We start from the raw sequence: 13944 nt of genomic DNA on the forward strand, positions 1-13944 counted from the left end.
CTTTTCTTTCCTTCTTTCCTTCTTTCTTTCTTTCTTTCTTTCCTTCTTTCTTTCTCTCTTCCCTTCCTTCCTTCCTTCCTTCCTTCCTTCCTTCCTTCCTTCCTTCCTTCTTTCCTTCCTTCTTTCTTTCTTTCCTTCTTTCCTTCCTTTTTTCTCCCTTTCTCTCTTTCTCTCTTGCCTTCTCTCCTTCTCTCTTTCTCTCTCTCTCTTTCTTTCTTTCTTTATTTCTTTCTTTCTTTCGACAGAATTTTACTCTGTCACCCAGGCTGGAGTGAGGTGGCACAATTTCAGCTCACTGCAACCTCTGCCTCCTGGGTTCAAGTGATTCTCCTGCCTCAGCCACTGAAGTAGCTGGGATTACAGGCACCTGCCACCATGCCTGGCTAATTTTTGTATTTTTAGTAGAGACAGGGTTTCACCCTGTTGGCCAGGCTAGTCTCTAACTCCTGACCCCAAGTGATCTGCCCACCTTGGCCTCCCAAAGTGCTGGGATTACAGGCGTGAGCCACTGAGCCCAGCCTTCACACTCTGTTTTTATTGGACAGTGCTTTCTAGACTTTCCTCATGACTTGTCTCTGGAGGTCACATGTCTCAAGAACTGGTGTTTCTTTAGGTGTTCTTGGATCTGGAGTTGGTGATGAGAGTAGGAGCAGAAGCTGAGGGGAGAGCACAGAGGCAGCCAGAGCTACCCAGGGAAATGGCACAAGTTCTGACTATAGGGACCCAAACTGGACACTCAGTTTTGCTACAGATTGTCTTGGGTTTGGCAGCACATTGACTGGGTTTGGCAGCACATTGTCTTGGGTTTGGCAGCACATTGACTGAACAAGCAGGTAAGAATGTGGTTTTGCACTTTTCAGCAAGGACAACCATCATCACATTCACAGGTGAAATTCTTCACCTGTGCAATTTAATTTAATCCTCATAGCCACCCTATGGAAGTAAATTCTATTATGCAGATTTCACAGATAATAAAACTGAGACTCAAGAGAGATTAAGTTATTTGCCCAAATTAAAAAAACTAGTTAGTGACAGGGCTAAGTCCAAATATCAGTGTCTGACTCAAAAGCTTATGATTGCATATGTTAGGCAATATTATCTAATCCAAATTCATTTTCTCCAGTTTTAACCAGGCAAATAATGGACAAAAGCATCTGCTTTGTGGGTAGGATATTGGTGCTGGGAGAATGTCCAGGAGGCCTCTGATTCTGCTCAGAGATTATTTAGATATCTTTGAGGGCTTGTCTATCATCCACTCCTCAGGCAGAAGTGCTTCAGTGGGTTTCCAGCAGTTTAGAGAACACTATGCTTTCTAGACCCTTCAGTTGAAGAAAACAGCAATGATGCAGATGACATTAATTGTTTACCATGTACAAAGCTCTACCAAACAATTGGCTGAAAGCTGAAGTGTTTGCCTGCAACTTGAAGATTTGTTATCCAAACACTTTCAAGCTTTCAGGTTTGGCAAGTAAAGGACTGGAGTGCTAAATTTCCTTCTGGAATGTGATGCTATGTGCACCAGTCAGGGTCTAATCAAGAGAGAGAAACCACACAGTAATTTGAATATTAAAAAGTTGATGTAAAGAAATATCAACTATTATAATAGGGGATTAGAGTAATGAGAGATTGGCCTGGAAAAAGGAAAGAGAACTCTAAGAATATAGGAATAACAGATATAAGCAAGAGCTGTTACACTCAAAATTGAAAGAGAGGCCCAAGGAATGTCCTCCCTCATCCTCCCCGACCTCCACTCCAGAGGCTGAAATCCAGACATTGTGGAGAGAGCACAGTCATGGCCCAATGACTGAAGAAGGAGTAGCTGCATTTGTGGAATTTGCTCTCTGGAACTTGCTATAAATCAACTCTCTAGGGTGCCAAGGAAAGCTGTTCAGGAGGCAGTGTCTCTCTGGAGGCACTTACTGTGAAATTGCCAGTGGTGATGGGGGAAGCTGCTGGAAGCAGGATACTGCTGACTGCTGCATTTTGTGGGAGTCTGGTGTTAGAGAGGCTGCCTTATCTCCAGGAGCTGAGTGCTGGTGTAGCTGCATGCCCTGAAGGAGCAATGCTTGAGAAGCCAGTCGTGCTTCATTAGCTGGCTGCTGGAAAGGTTGCCTATACTGCAGAAGACTGGTTCTGAATAAGCTGCCTACTCTGCAGGGGATGAGTGCTGTGGAAGCCATGAGTGCTGTGGGAGCCTGGTGCTGGAGAAGCTACCTGTGCTACAGGAGCATGCTAAGCCAAAGCATCAGAACCAGAATGGAAATCTCCTTCCTACTGCAGTGTCTCTCCAGTGCTGTCTACTGACAAGATTTAACATTGAACCAGCTGGCAAAGGGAAAATATGTACAGGGCCCAGATCCATTTTTGCAAGCAGACAATGAAGGGTGAATTTGGAGGTGCGAGGCAATACATTGATAATTGGTACATCATAGAAGAATGGTCTTTAAACTCTAGTATACTTAAGCAATACCTGGGGGAGTATTTGTGAAAACTTCAGTCTTGGGACTTCACATTCTGGTTCAATGGATCTGAGGTTAACTGCTGGAATTCACAGTTTTCAGGTATTTCAGTTAATTATGATGGGTCTTCTGCTACTACCAGTTTTCACTTAGATTATTGAAAAAAACCTCCCAGTTGGTGTCCTTGATTCCCTGATTCCTCTATGATCTATTTTTTTCACACAGCAGCCAAGTGATCCTGTTAAAATATGAGTTAGAATCACTGGGCTGCTCAAAATCTTTGGTGATTCCCATCTCACTAGGAGAAAAAGCTCAAGTCTTTACAAGGGCCTTCATAATTTGGACCCCCACTACCTCTCTCTTACTATTCTCTCACTGGTTTACTGTACCTGGGCCATACTGGCCTTCTTGTGCCTTGAACACTCCAGGCACATCCCAGCCTGAGAACATGTGCTATTGCAATTCTTTCTTCTCAATGGGCTCTCCTCCCAGATTTCTGCAAAGCTCACATGCTCACAGGCTTCTGGTCTTTTCTCAAAGGATACCTTTTCCTTTGGTATATGTAAGTATATATAGCTCTTCCCTGACTGCCCTATTAATAATTGCACCTTCTTCCTCCCTCTTCCACTCTCTGCACTCAGGACACTCCCTAGGTTTCCATGCAGGTTGGTTTTTCTCCAAATCACTTACCACCATCTAACTTAATATATGTTCCACTTATTAATTTTGTTTATTTTCAGTCTTGTTCCACTGGAATGTAAACTCCATGAGATAAAAAATTTTTATGTGTTTTGTTCATGGCTGTGCTCTCCAGAGCTTTGAATGGTGCCTGGGACAATAATTGCTCAAAGAATATTTGTTGAATGAATAAGTGCAGCCTGCAGTTTGAGAAACTTCTCTGTAGAGTATATATATCATAAGGCTATTGTACGGGCAGCTGAGGGTCACAGTAGTTTTCCAGCACTTTAAAATCTTCACATGTGCAAACACTAGCATCAGCCTTTTCAAGGAGCCACCCCTCATGAAAACAGAGCCTTCTAGAGCAGTGTGGGTACAACGGACAAATAGAAGGTTCCTCCACCTACTTAGAAGGGTAAGAAAGCAGTCCAGTTTGTCAAAAGAGCATGTGGGGTTTTACACAGAAAATTTCAATTATTCAAAGTGACTATTTTTGAGAAAGATCTGCATTCTCAGCCATATTTATCTTGGAAAATTTCTAGAGACCTCTGCATTCAGAAGACAAGTTTCCAGATATAAATACAGCAGGTCTGTCTGTCTTCTTCCAAGAGCCAACTTTTCTTGTTCTTGGAGGAAGGAAGCATGCCTCAGATTGGTACTTCCTCTGGGCTCTGGAAATTGTCCTCCATCTCCATCCCAATCAAACCTTTCCCGCCTGCTCTTAACGCCGAAGGACTGAGTGAATTCCAAGTGCGGCCTTGCCGAGTGAGTCATATCCCCATTTCATGTGATTTGGACCTTATTTAGCCAAGGACATTTAAGAGCTTCTGGATGAATTATTTAAGGAAAAGCCAAAGGGAGACTGAGAGGTAGATCCTGAGATTCAAGTTGAACTCGGCAGAAAGAATGGGTTGGAGGCAAGAAAATAGGTTTAGCACATCCTGTACATGTGAGTTTGGAAGGCCGACCACCTAGACAGAAAAAGTCTTTAGTCCTATTTTCAAGATAGAATTAGAGAAACACCATCTTGTGATTGTCAGAAGATGGAGGAAAAAAATGACACAATTTGAGTTGATTTACAGTTAATAGGGTTATTAGGTCCAAGCAATTTAATACTGGCATGACTACTTCATCTAATATTGACATGCTTACAAGATATCAGCCACATACATATTATGATATTATGCTGTTGAGAAGACTCCACTCAAAGGCATGATAGCCTGAGAATATCCTGCTTTGAAAATTCATGAAGGGCTGAAAAATGTATTTTCCAGGAGTTGTCACCCCACCAAAGCTTTAAAAATATGCATTGGATTCTGAGGAGTTCAAATGGGAAACTCCCCACCAACCATCCTGAACCTTAAAACCATGATCACTCGATCATCATTTTATCATCGTCATTTCTAGAATGATGAGAGATTTGTCTGTCACATAGAAAACCAAATTATATAACAAAGAAGAGTTTAATGAGGCCATGGGACCCTCTGGTGCCTCTCAGCACCATAAGACAAGGAGGGTGAAAGGGTGTAGGTTCATCCCTTCCCTGGCCCAGTATCCCTGCTGGAATGATCTCTTGGTTTGTTTCACTTGCCTATACTGGTAATATGTGCTCTCTGTATTGCCCAATCTAATGGCCAGTTCTCAGTACACGTCCAAGCAGCATTTGACAGTGCCGATCACTCCCTTTGACTTGGAATGCTTTTCTACCGGCCTGGACAACCCTCTTTTTTAATTGTTTATTTCTGTCACTGGTTGTATCTTTCCAGCCTCCTTTATGGTCTCCTCCTCACATCCTCAATATCTACCAGTTAGAAGGCCGAAGGATTAAGTGAAGATCTCTTCACTGTTGTAATTAATCACTGCTGAGATAACTGCATTCAGGAACATGGTTTCAAATACCATGTATCTTCCAAGAACTTCCAAAGTTATATCTCAAGCCTCAACTCCTCCCTGAGCTCAGATAATAGACAACTTCATACTTAACACATCTACTTAGATGTCGGATAGGTATTTCAAATCCAACATTCTCCAAAACATGGCCCTGATGTCTACACCATTCAAAAAGCTTCTTCTAGTAGTTCCCCCAGCTTAGTTAATGATAAGCTCCTCTTTCTGTTGCTCAAAACCAAGAAGTAGTTATCCTTGACACTTTCTCTCATACCCCATGTCTGATCCATCAGCAAATCCTGTTGGCTCTGCCTTCAAAATAAATCTGAAATATGACCACTGCTTCCCACCTCCACTATCTTGATCCTAGACAGGATGATCTCTCCTCTAGGTTACTACCAGCTTTCAACTGGTCATTCTGCTTCCATACTTGCTCTTTTGATACTGATCTAATCTCAAGACAGTGGTTGGAGTGACACTTTTTTTTTTTTTTTGAGACGGAGTCTCGCTCTGTAGCCCAGGCTGGAGTGCAGTGGCCGGATCTCAGCTCACTGCAAGCTCCGCCTCCCGGGTTTACGCCATTCTCCTGCCTCAGCCTCCCGAGTAGCTGGGACTACAGGCGCCCGCCACTTCGCCCGGCTAGTTTTTTGTATTTTTTAGTAGAGACGGGGTTTCACCGTGTTAGCCAGGATGGTCTCGATCTTCTGACCTCGTGATCCGCCCGTCTCGGCCTCCCAAAGTGCTGGGATTACAGGCTTGAGCCACCGCGCCCGGCCTGGAGTGACACTTCTAAGGTGTAATTCACATTCTTTCTGCCAGAATCTTCCGGTAGCTTCCCATCTACCTCAAGGTAAAAGCCAGAGCTCTGTGGTGGCCCCAAAGGCCCTGTCCTCGTTCCACCAACTCTCTAATCTAATTTCCTACTGCTGCCCTCCCCACTCACCTGACCCTCACCACACTGGTTCCTTGATGTTCATTGGACACACCAGTCCCATTCCCAGCTTAGGGCCTTTGCTTCTACTGCACATCCTGCCCTGGTGAGCTCTTCTCCCAAATGACTAAATGGCTTGCTTCCCCATTCTTTCAAGGTCTCTGCTCAAATGTCACCTTTTCTGCAAGGGCGTCCCTGACCACCCTAAAAGACAGCCATCTGTCTTAGGCAGGTTTTGCTATATACAGCGTGAATAATAGCAAATAATAAGACAATCCTCCACTTGTGTCTTACTGCCACTCCCCTTCCCGTCTCTCTGTGTCCCCCTGGCTCTGCTCAATTTTCTCCAGTGACTGGTTTGTCTTACTTACTATGTGACGTAATATATATTTACTTGCTTATTTACTGTCTGTCTCCCTACGCTGAAATATAAGCTCCACAAGTGCAAAGGAACTTTATTGACTGTGTTCACTGCTGTATTCCAGTTGCCTAGAATAGCACCTGGCACAGAAAAAGTGTTCAATGAATATTCACGGAACTAATGAATATATAAATAGAAAACAGATAATGGTAGATTAGGATGTGCATACAGGATGGCCCTGTGAATTGAGGAGGGTTCAATGGAAATTGATGCCTTTAAGAGAACAAGTTCACAAGGGCAGTGATAGTGTCTCTCTCCTTGGAGAACTTGCAGCAAAGAGGTTAAATGCTGCATGTCCACAGTCAGTCTGGACTTGTGTTTAACTGGCTTGCCACTTACCAGCTGTTTGTCTTTAGACAAGATATTTAACCTTGCTAAATCTCAGTTTTTCTCAACTATAAACCAGGGATAGTAATAGAACCCACTTTGGGATTATTATGAAGAAAATCTGTTAAAATGTTTAGCATGGTACCTGAACATAATAAGTGCTCAATAAACATTGCAATTATTATTTTTAATGCACAAAAAAAAAATGTTGGCTGGGTACCTAAAACATCAACAATGGTGAGCTTGAGGATTGGGATTGTGTATGATTTTATTTTCTTCTTTTGGCTTGTATTTTCACATTTTTAAAATAATGAACAAGCATTATTTATTATATGAAAACAGATGAGAATGATTGTTTTTTAAAAAAGGATTAGACCAATGCAGCTGTGTTTTGCTTGGGTTAGGTCAAGTGGACCAATTTGAATGAGTTTGATGGTCTCCTCAGGTTCCTATGAGCCCTTTTATTCGGCTATTTCTAACCCAAAGTTGGGGGGGCGGGTTGTGGTACATGTAAGAGCCAGTGTTCTGAGGACAAGAGTGGGAGGAGGAAAGAACAAGAGAAACTGGGGAAAAGCATTGAGATTATAAAGCTAAAGAGGTCCACATGCTAAAGTGAGAAGTTTCTCAGGAATGGAAAACCAAACTTTGTATGTTCTCACTCATAAGTGGGAGCTAAGCTATGAAGATGCAAAGGCATAAGAATGATACAATGGATGTTGGGGACTGGGGGGAAAGGGTGGGACGGGGGTGAGGGATAAAAGACTACACGTTGGATATAGTGTACACTGCTTGGGTGATGTGTGCACCAAAATCTCAGAAGTCATTGCTAAAGAACTTATTCATGTAAGCAAACACCACCTGTTTACCTATTGAAATAATAAAAGAAAGTTAATATTAAACAAATAAAATAAGGGTTTCTGAGTCTAGGTTTCCATTTCTTCGTTTGGAATGAATTTAACTTTAGGGGTCCTATGCTGGGAAAAAAGGAAACACAAATAAATTCCACTTTGGTTCTGGCATTAAAAGGTTTTGTGAGGAGGCAAAGCCTGAAAATGGGCTCTTGAGAGAACTGGATTGAGTGCATCACAGCTCCAGATTCTCTAGAGCTAAGCTGCCCAATTACATATGAGCCCCATGTAATTTTAAATCTTCCAGTTGCCACTTTAAAAAGAAAAAAAAAGATCAAATTAATTTTAATAATATAGTTTATTTAACCCAATATATTATCACTTCAACATGAAATCAGTATGCAAAATTATTATTATTTTGTTATTAAGCCTTCCAAACCAGTTGCATGTTTACAGCACATCTCATTTCAGGCTTGTCACCTTCCAACTGCTCACCTGTGGCTCGTGGCCACTGTACAGGCTGGTGCAGCTACGGACTGTGCAGATCCCCCTCCAGGAATGGAGATTATCAGGAGTCAGCCTAAGTCCTCTCATTTTTCTCTTCTATCTTATCACTATCTCTTCTTGGAGGGCCTTGGATGTGTCTGGTCACTTCCTGCCAGGGCCATTCCCTGATGCTGCCAACCTTTCCCAGAAAAGGAGTGGCTCCTAGAAAGACAAGGCCTACCGAGAAATGCAGAGGGGCAGGAAGTGAGCCATTTCGAGGGCACTCCTGTGTCACCCTGTGCTGTTGGAGTCGCCGAGGATACAGTGTATAGGTAGTGGATAGCCGGTTGCCAGCACAGGCTGGGTTGAGAAACCTCCAAGGTCAGCAGATGGCATGGGGAGGGCTAGGCAGGGAGAGGTGTGGGTTGGCCACGCGGCTGAGTACGTAATCTTCCTTTGTCTTTACTACCTTACAGCATTGCTGCCTGCTACTTCTCTCCCCAAGCCCAGCCTTCATCCTTCTACACATGTAATAGCCGTGTGTTCCTTTTCTCCCAACTAAAAGGCAATTCAAGATAAAGAAAGATGTTGATCTTGCCTGGGGGGCTCAACTAGTACATTTGTCAGCACTGGGGCTGGAGTTTAACTGTAACTAGCTACTTCGTCACAAGGGTGTATTTATCTGTGTTTGGAAGATTTAATTTTTACCCCACGAAGAACTGTATAAATAGGTCTAATGAGCCTTGAGGGCTCTCATTTGCTTTCAAAGTTTCCAGCAAGCTGGGAAGTCTCAGGGCATGCTTGCCTCTCAGGACTCTGTGGTGTCCACTACAAGGCGGGACTGGCGGAGCAGCATCATTCTCCTGGAGGGCACACACGGCCTTGGGATGCCCAGGTGCTCTCATTCAGGGGGCTTACATTTGGGAATGTTTAATTAAGATGATTTTTTTCTCTTTACTTATGATGATCTGCATAATCTTTTGTTTGTGTAGCTGGCAAAGTGCTCTCCAGATAAAGAGAAGGGCGTAGTTAATATATATGAATAGAAGAGTAACACTGGGGGCTGCTTGCTCTGAAGATTGCCTCTCCATCCAGCCAGCATCCACTCCTGCCTTTCCTGTATCATGTCTTTCTTTCATTGGGAGAGTTTCTGTCTAAGTAAGGGCCGATGTTAGTTCCAGCAGTGTGTGTGCCGGGGGCTTGGGGTAGTGGTGTCGAGATAATGAGGAAGAAACAGAGAGAGAGAGAATGTGAGGCTTTGGTTCAGAAAAGGGAGAGGAGTGACAGAGGATGTGTAGGGGGAGGAAAGGGAAAGAAGCGAAAGAAGATTTTTAAGAAATGAGAAAAGGAAGATAATGAAGAGAGGGGGAGGATGGAGGGAGAAACATGTAAGGTTAAAGAGGGAATATCATAGATATCTTTGATGGGAAAGGCCCCAGAAATCCCATTTTGGTTTCATAGCTGGGGAAACAGTGGGGAGCAAGGGAAGTGACTTGCCTGTGCCCAGCTACCCATGGTTACTGGCAGAGTGTGGGTTCTCATGCATGGCTCTGTCCTCAGTGGTACCTCCAGGAGGAAGAGTGGAGACAGACGTGCAGGGAGCTGTTTTAGAACTTGGTGGGTTCTTGTTTCAATTAGTGTGTCAACATTGATGATCTCGGGTGAGTCCTCTTTGTCCCCTTCCTCCTGACCACCATTGGTCATTGAAGCTCTGGCTACTTCTTTGCAACAAGTGCTCTCTATTCTGGTCTAAGTTTTCATATCACCTGGGTGAGATTAAGAAAGCAGAAACCCTGGTCACATTAAAAACAAAACCAAAAATAACTCTGCATACTTACCCCGTGTTAACTCCATTAGGAGTGCCTGTGCTTATTTCTTAGACTCCTCATGTTACTAGAACACACTTTGAGAATTTATTTATGCATCACACACACACACAAAGTAGGGGGCCGTGGTACAGGTTCTACTCCCAGCTCTGAAAGAGTGTGCTGTTTTACTCCTTGCCTCAATTTTCTCTACAGATGAATGGGCAGGTTGACCTGTTGACCTCTGATATCGGAGGCCCCCTTGGCTTCCATATCCTGTGACTGCAGAGGCAGAATGGTTTGGGCAAAAGAGCTTGAGCTGTCTACTACCTGTAACTAGACAATTTCTAAACTCTTTCTGGCCTCACTTTGCCCATCACTGAAGCAATAGGGCTCATCATTTCTACCTCATGGAATTTTAAGGTTGAGATAATTTTTATGAGGAAGTGGTCAGGAAAGCCTTGGTAAAGTATAGTGGGTACGGGTTTTAAATTTCATTTTTCTGGTTTGCTTGTTGTCTATTTCCTTACTCCTGTGACTTTTAGGCTGAAGCTGGCTCATACTGGCTTGCCAAAGCTGCTGGAGCTCATCTATTTCCAATTTTGCTTAGTCATGTCTCCTTGGTAGCCTGAAATTGGCCATGGTGGGAGTGTTTATACCAAGGAAATTGGCTAACGCCTGTAATCCTGGCATTTTGGGAGGCCAAAGTGGGTGGGTCACGTGAAGTCAGGAGTTCAAATCCAGCCTGACCAACATGGTGAAACATCTACTCTACTATAATAAAAATACAAAAATTAGCCACGCATGGTGGTGTGTGCCTGTAGTCCCAGCTACTCAGGAGGCTGAGGCAGAAAATCACTTGAACCTGGGAGGCGGAGGTTGCAATGAGCTGAGATCGCACCATAGCCCTCTAAACTGGGTGACACAGTGAAACTCTGTCAAAATTTAAAAAAAAAAAAAAGGAAGTTGGCAAATGTTGTAAATCAAGGCTTCTTTTCCCCCTGAAAATTCAGTTGGGAAACATTACCAGCACTCCACTGAGCCTGACCTTCCTGTTTTGTTTAGGTTTATTCTGATTTCTCTGGATTTTGAGCATATTATTCTTTTTTGTAGCACCTGCTCACTTTGAGCTTACTGCATAAGTACTATGGATAGCATTACCAGGTAAAATACAGGGTGTCTAGTTAATTTTAATTTTAGATAAACAACGAATAATGTTTTAGGGTAAATATGTCCCATGCAATATTTTGGATGTATTCATACCAAAAAATGTATTATTTATCTGAAATGGAAACTTACCAGGGGTGTCTTGTATTTTTCTTAGCTAAATCTATCTACCTTAGCTATGGATAATCTAGACTTATAAGATACAGTTTCTGCCTGGAGATGCTTATGGGGTACTAGAGAGTACTGACCTTATGAAATTTTAAATGAGAAGGTAAACTGGGAACCTGGTACACTAAGATCCTCATCTACATCATCATGTACCCTTTATTCAATGTTTATTGAACAACTATTGTATGCTGGGCAGTATTCTAAGTTCTGGGGATATCGCAGTAGACAAAACACAGATCCTTCTCACATAGCTTCTCTCTGGTTTGAGAGAGACAGATAATAAATAAGATTTAAAAAAAGGACTTAAGATATTAGTGGTAAGCACTGTGAAGAAAAATAAAGCAGGAAAGGGACCTGGGGCAGGTGAGGGAACAAGCCTTCCGTAAAAAGAATGTTTAGCCGGGTGCAGTGAATCACGCCTGTAATCCCAGCACTTTGGGAAACCGAGGCGGGAGATCACTTGAGGTCAGGAGTTCCAGACCACTCTGGCCAATATGGTAAAACTCCGTCTCTACTAAAAATAACAAAAATTAGACAGACATGGTGGCACGTGCCTGTAATCCTAGCTACTGGGAGGCTGAGGCAGGAGAATCGCTTGAACCCTGGAGGTGGAGGTTGGAAGTTGCAGTGAGCTGAGATCGCGCCACTGCCCTCCAGCCTGGGTGACAGAGTGAGACTCCATCATAAAAAAAGAACAACAACAAATGTTCTAGGAAGAGGGTGCAGCCAGTGCAAAATCCCTTCACTGAGTCCTGGTCACATACCAGGCACGGTGCAGGCTAAGTGCTTCATTTCCACATGGTCATTTCATCCACGCAGTAGCCCTGTGTGGTAGGTATTCATCTCATTTGCCTTTGCATGTGAGTAAACCACAGACCTGGGAGGTTAAATCTCTTGCACAGCACTCGGAGATGGAGCCTACTCTCTCTCACCCAAAGCGAGCTCTCAAGCCCCTGGCATTTTCTTTCCCACTGAGACTAGTTATAAAAGAGGCACTTCTGGATTTTCTCTCCTCTCAACCTCACCTGGCTCTGGGAGGAGGTGGGAAGAGGCCCTGGCAGGCCTCAATGAGGCCTGTGTGCAGTGGGGCACCCCGCCTACCCGGGAGGATAGCATCTTCCCTGCATTGTGGGCCTGCGGAGCACGCCTTCCTCTGCCCAGGAAGCCCGGTGGCCAGGCTTGGAGCTGTTCTCCCAGGCGCTGGGCTGGGGTGGGGCGGGAGGGGGGTGTCACCCCGAGGTCCTACAGACGCTGACCTTGCACCTAAAAAGGATACATTGTTTTCAAACACAGCTTCCTATTCCTGCCAGATAAACCGCTACATTAACAATGCGTCCAGGTTGTAAAATGTTGGCCGGGGTTTCGTTTTTAGCAGCGAACTTTTTGTCAACAGATTGGCATTTTCCTCTCCATTCACCAGGGCTCAGCTCCCCTTTCAGGGCTGGGCACTGGCCCCTGGGCACCCAGAGATACACACACACTCAGGCTCGGTTCAGCCTTGCAGTGTTGATAAGGGTGTTATTATTAGACGTGGCCTCTGGAATCCCGGAGTTCATTCGCAAACAACGGCTCTTCTGGGTGAAATGAAAGAGCAGCTCCAGTTATCGCAGCAGCGGCGCGGATCCATTACCTCCCGGGCCTGTGAGTTCGGACCGCCCCTGACAGTTATCCCCGGAACCCCGGCTTGGAACCAGGGCCAGGACAAAGTGCATCTATCCGCCGCTCCCCGCCAGTCAGTCCCACCTCCCCACTCACTCTCTGGGATACCCCCATCAGCAGGAGTCCTGACACACGGTTAATTTGCCTCTAGGCCGGGAGTCCCACACCTTGCTTTTGCTCCATGCCATTTCCTGTCCCCTCCCCAGCCCCCTACCCCCTTATTCTTCTTCCCCACCTTCAAAGCTGAGCTGAGGACTTACCACACCCAGGGCGTCCTCTGTACTGCATATGGCCCTGAGCAATAACTTTGCAAAAATTGATTGCCTCTTATTTGTCGTTTTCTTCTTAAGGGTGCTTTAAGATTTGTATATGTTTTTATCACAAAATTAGTGCCCTCAAGTATTTTTATGTGGCTCCCCAGCCAGATGGTAAGCGGAGAATCTGATGCCTGTGGTGCCTAATAATAAAGTGCGAGGTCCTTGGGGGCAGAAAAAAGTGTCTCTTTTTCCCTGGTTGAGGTATAAAATATTTGCAGTCAAATACAAAAAATGCACTCATCTTAGGTGTATGGCTCAATGTGTACTTGCACATGCACATGCGTATATATGAACGTCTGTTTGCTAACCAACACCCACATCAGGATTCAGAACATTTCCAACTTCCTCCAGCGTCTTTCCAGTCAATGCCTAGCCTGCCCTGAGATAACCACTGTTTTGACTGCTATGTCTTAAACGCCTCTTCACGCCACATGGCAAAGGCTTGATAAATTTCTTTTAAATTAAAACATATTATGCTGCAAAGCACTGTACTCAGTTGACCGGATGAGGTCTGCTATTGGCTCTTGGGGAATGAGTTAATCATGTTAGCCTGGGGTTGTATTTCAGTAGCTTTGCCTGTGCTGGATTTAAACACAGTGGAAACCAAGTTAAGGGCAGTGCCGTTCTGTATATCAGTATGCCCACTGAGCCAAGGAGACCCATTTATTTTTAATTGAATTAAATTGCTTACAAAATGAAAGTAGCATACTTTCATTCATATTTAATTACATACAGTGTTAAACAATGATCACCAAGAAAACTTTGCAGCTTATTTTTTTTTGTCTCTGCTT

Source organism: Rhinopithecus bieti, unplaced genomic scaffold (genome assembly GCF_001698545.2).
Source record: "Rhinopithecus bieti isolate Rb0 unplaced genomic scaffold, ASM169854v2 scaffold_2574, whole genome shotgun sequence".
In the NCBI taxonomy this organism is placed as follows: Eukaryota; Metazoa; Chordata; class Mammalia; order Primates; family Cercopithecidae; genus Rhinopithecus; species Rhinopithecus bieti.